Here is a 5967-nt window from a genome sequence, read left to right as displayed (position 1 = left end):
AGCCATGATAAAAGCTATACTGAGCAATCGGGATATAAACATTAGCCTACTGTGTCTTTGATTAACTTCAATTGATCATGTTATCCATCCATTTCAACCTAATCACCACTACAACAGCAAGACAATTAGAATCAGTGTTAAAAAGTTGAAAGAAACTAGCAGGCTGATCGGTATTACATGGTAGTAAAACATGCTTAAATATGATATTTTGATTTATGCAGATTTCATATATATTATCATAAAACCAATACTCTATTGATTATTATATTGTACCTAATGTATAGTATTTATTTAAAAAATTCAGAATAAAATATGACTTGGCTGCCATCAGCTAAAATCAAAACCAAAACATGTAGCTCTACAGCCTTATTCATTACCATCTGAGCTACCAACAGATAGATATCAAAACTCTAAAAATAAACCGACATTAACATATTAATGTATATTTGTGCATGTATAGAAAAGCACTTTACAGTTTCATCCCTCTATTGCAGATATTGATGACGTGAGAATCTAAGAAAGTAACCCTTGTCCTGGACATTCAGCAGAACCAGAGATGTGTCATTGAGTTCCTCCATGCAGAAAAAATTGAACTGATCAACATTCACCAGCACTTGTTGAACAGTTACAAAGCCGATGAAGTTTATGTTAGCACAGTTAGGAGACGGGTTTGTCGATTTCAGAGTGGTGACAGAGATGTAGGTAACAAAGCACATTCCAGACTTTTACGACAGAGGCATCAAATAAAGTTGGTAAAAGTGCATCGTGACTCTGTAGAAAATAAATTATGGAGCAAAAAGGTCGCTTGTATTAATGGTACCACTCCCGTTTTTATAACTCTTTAATGTTTTAGTTTTTGAGTTAAAAAATAGGAGGCCTTACTTTTGGAACGACCTTCATAAGATACTTGATGTTATAACATTTCCATAAACAGGAAAATTTTCAACAAATGATAAACACACATTATTTTTTATGGCAATCTTTTGAGATGAGTCATTTGTGTAATTATTTATTTATTTGTTTATTTATTTATATATTTGTTTATTTATTTGTTTGTATATTTGTTTATTTATTTATTTATTTGTTTATTTATTTGTTTATTCATTTATTTATTTATTTATTTATTTGTTCATTTATTTGTTTGTGTATTTATTTATTTATCTATTTGTTTATTTATTTATATATTTGTTTATTTATTTGTTTGTATATTTGTTTATTTATTTATTTGTTTATTTATTTGTTTATTCATTTATTTATTTATTTGTTCATTTATTTGTTTGTGTATTTATTTATTTATTTGTTTGTTTATTTATTTATTTATTTGTTTATTTGTTTATTTATTTGTTTATTTATTTATTTGTTAATTTATGTATTTGTTTATTTATTTGTTTATTTATTTATTTGTTAATTTCTTTGTTTATTTATTTATTTGTTCATTTATTTGTTTGTGTATTTATTTATTTATTTGTTTATTTGTTTATCTATTTGTTTATTTATTTATTTGTTAATTTATTTATTTGTTTATTTATTTATTTGTTAATTTCTTTGTTTATTTATTTATTTGTTTATTTATTTATTTGTTTATTTATTTGTTTATTTATTTGTTTGTTTATTTATTTATTTGTTTATTTATTTGTTTATTTATTTGTTTATTAATTTATTTGTTTATTCAATTATTTGTTTATTTATTTATTTATTTGTTTATTTATTTATTTGTTTATTTATTTATTTGTTTATTTATTTATTTATTTATTTATTTATTTGTTTATTTATTTGTTTATTTATTTGTTTGTTTATTTATTTATTTGTTTATTTATTTGTTTATTTATTTATTTATTTGTTTATCTATTTATTTGTTAATTTATTTGTTTATTCAATTATTTGTTTATTTATTTGTTTATTCATTCCTTTATTTATTTATTTGTTTATTTATTTATTTGTGTATTTATTTATTTGTTTATTTGTTTATTTATTTGTTTATTTATTTGTTTATTCATTTATTTATTTATTTGTTTATTTATTTATTTGTTCATTTATTTATTTATTTGTTAATTTATTTATTTATTTGTGTGTTTATTTATTTATTTATGTGTTAATTAATTAATTTATTTATTTATTTGTTTATTTATTTATTTATTTATTTGTTCATTTATTTATTTATTTGTTATTTTATTTATTTATTTGCTAATTTATTTATTTATTTATTTTTTTGTTCATTTATTTAGTTATTTATTTGCAAACTCTTATCCTCATCTTCAGATGTTGTTTCGCCATGTTTTGGCCAATTATTCCTCTGGCCTTCACCAGATTGTTAACCATGACGAGATAGTCTCTTAACAATATCTTCAGTAATGACTGTCTTCCTATCCTCCTGTCGCGGTTAACCACCGTACGAAGGTCAGAGAAATAGTTGGTCGAAACGTCATGAAACAACAACTATAAAGATGAGGATAACTGTCCACAAATAAATAAATAAATGATAAGCACGTTTACATGAAGGGACGCACGATGCACATGGGACACATAGTCTTTTTATACTCACATCTGCGTTCAACAAATATGCGCTTGTGCGTTATTGCCAGCGAGCGATCAAGCAATGATTGAATTAAAGTGTACCTACGCGTGTCTTCATTCTTTGGTTGTCGCTTTCCATGCGTAGCCGTTAATCTGTATAATTGGGTCGTCTAGTGGTTTTGGTCTTCTCTTACTCAAGACGAACAAACTTGTGCATGAAAACACAATGAGAGCTTTCTTTGTCCTTTAGTTCTTACATTTCATGAGCGATGTTTCTAACAAGGGAGGCGGGGGGAGGAGAATTGTTGTTTTCTGAGTTGAAATCCATCCAGCTAACACATTCCTTTGGACCTTGAAGTAGTATTTTATGTTTGTTTTTGTTTTTTTATTTTTTTTAACTCAGTACATCAAGTGGAACGATTTCCATAAAAGAAACACACACACACACACACACACACACACACACACACACACACACACACACACACACACACAAAAAAAAAAAAAAAAAACATCAAGTGACTTCATGCCTTGTCTGGAGCAACTTCCATAAAAGAAAGAAAAAAAAACAAACAAAAATAAAACTATTTTTAAAATAAAGCAAGATCAAATTTATAATATGGGGTTCAAGATTGAGGGCAGATGCACACAAGTAATTCTGAGAAGGAATGGAAGGGAGAGGGAAAGGAAGGGAGAATAGGGTATGGAGAGAGCTGAGGGTTTTGAAATAGATTCAGATGTCAATGAATCACAAGTGAGCAGCAGCAGCAGAGGAGTAACCAAGTAGTAAAAATTCATCAATGATTAAATCCTGATCAGTATCTGATCGGTTTCCACAATTTTCCTAGGCAATGCCGGGAGACTAGTCCTGCTAATTTAAAAAAATTTTTTTACTCATGTTCACCCCTATCAAAGCATGTTGCTACTTAGACATGAGGAGCTACTGTTTGGGACTATGCCTCGGAAAGATTAACAAAATGTTGGTTTATCTTACATTTAAACTTCTGCATATCAGTACAGTCAGGAAAACAGGTAGTAGGGAGAGAATTCCAAAGTCTAGCTGTTCGAGAGGAGAAACTATTAGAGTAGAAAGTTTTCTGGAATTTAGGGACCTCAACAGTGAAGGGGTTTAATTTTGTTGCTAAACACCTACTTCTCCTGTTATTTTGTTTAGAAAGTTAGCCCTTGACGATTGTCATCTAACTTGCTAGTTCATCTCCCAACATGCATTTTATGAAATGCTCTCGAAATTCATACTAGCTGACTTAATCTCTACCTACCGGTGTAGGGCCCTAATATATCACAGAAAGTAATTTCATTATTTACTAGCAGGCCACCAGGCATTGCCCAGTCGTAAAATACACATAAATATTATATTTTAATTCATACAGAAACTGAGACATGTATATGTGAGTATTATGTTATTTTTTCTAAACAGTTCATTTCTTGTAAGTAAAAAAAAAAGGGAAAATACTCGGGCTAAAATCGAAATGGAAACCTAAAGACAGTAAGTTAAGTAAGACAACCATTAGGCTGGCTTGACACGATCTTTAAAAAGTGTTTTAAAACTTATTTTTAACATAATGAATTTGTCATATGGATCATCATTCATGGAACAGTTAACAAACAGATAAAAATCCGACGACCCCCACATACCAATTTTTCAATTTAAACCCCTTAGCTGCCCTTTTTTTCTGGATGAAAACCGATTAAAAATTTCCCACATGTCCGAATATCCTATATACCAAACTTCAAGTCTAAGAATCAAAAATCAGTTGCGTATATAGCTTGAGAAGCGTCCTCACACACATACAAATTCTCACTTATATATATATAGTCATCCACATACAGTATTGTTTCGCAGCTCATCAGTGCGGCTAGACAGGCAACTACCTTAAGCCAGGGTTGAAACCTGACCGTCTGTATGATAGTCAAGGCTCCTAATCATTACGCTAATCAGCGGTTGCTGTGCGAGTCGTGAATTAACGATGTTTTGACATCATCCAAAATATCTAAGCTCGATTTGTTTACACAAAGAGCATTGCTTTATACGACAATGGTAATTTGTGTATCACTTCTCAATATATCTATAATATAAAGCTGAACGTGTGTGTGTGTGTGTGTGTGTGTGTGTGTGTGTGTGTGTGTGTGTGTGTGTGTGTGGTCACAAATAGGCTCCTATATGGTTGACTATTTTAAAAAACTGATTACATATAATGACAGAAGACGTATCGAGGATCAGGAATGGGTATGTTTGATCTGGCAGAATGGTAGTTCATAAAAATTGTGGGGTCTGCGTTTGCGCCTGGCCCCCAAAGTATGGAAATAAAAAAAATGAAAAAAAAAAACGTTTACAAGGGTTTTTGATATAGATGTACATAAGAATACTTTGATAAATATGTTTTAACTTAAATATGGATGGTATAATAAAATTGTGGGTTCTGCGCTCGCGCCTGGCCTCCATAGAATGGAAATAGGCACAAACTTTAATAAAGACTTTTCATATCTATCTGTGTAAGTATATTTTGATAATTATGTTTCAGTTTGAAGAAATATGGTATAATAAAATTATGGGGTGTTCGTTCGCGCCTAACCGCATAGGATGGAAATATGTCACAAAGTTTAACAAGGTTTTTTAATATAGCTCCACAAAATATTGCAATAAGTGTTTCAGTGTGAACAGGTATGGTATAATAAATTATGGGGTTTATCTATTTTATTTTTACTTTCATCATATTTTGCTTTGGTTTTGATACCCCCATATTCGAAGCTATCTCTTTACAAACCTTCCTTTTCATAACCTATCATACTTGAATAAGTCCATTTTCTGTAGGTTGTTTTTGAACCCAGTCAACGACGGGTATTTTGCTAGTATATATATATATATATATATATATATATATATATATATATATATATATATATATATAGAGAGAGAGAGAGAGAGAGAGAGAGAGAGAGAGCGAGAGAGAAAGAGAGAGAGAGAGAGAGAGAGAGAGATAAGATACTATTTGGTGTGAATCATTTTAATAGCTAAAGTTTACATATATCTGGCATCTTCAATAGCTTTGCATGATTTGCTAGACAGAAGAAACTCTAGCACTACAAGATTAAATACATCATAAACATTGTTGTTCAAGAATATATTCACGTAAAATTTGCTTGCCCAATAAATTATATATAAACTATAGTAAAATATATTAACTTTTTCTAACAACATTGACTAATCTATATAAATAAAACATTAAATATACGTATGTATGTGTGTGTGGCTGTGTGAAAATATTTAACCGATAAACTCTTAAACTGCTGGTTAAACTTTTGAAATCATATATATATATATATATATATATATATATATATATATATATATATATATATATATATATAATCTGGGTAGTTTATCCATTAAAAGGCGTTGAGTGAAATTTGAAAATTAAATAAGATACGTGT

This window comes from Euprymna scolopes, chromosome 6, assembly GCF_053919585.1.
Source record: "Euprymna scolopes isolate OS-2025 chromosome 6, ASM5391958v1, whole genome shotgun sequence".
NCBI lineage: Eukaryota > Metazoa > Mollusca > Cephalopoda > Sepiida > Sepiolidae > Euprymna > Euprymna scolopes.
This window is presented reverse-complemented; position numbering follows the sequence as displayed.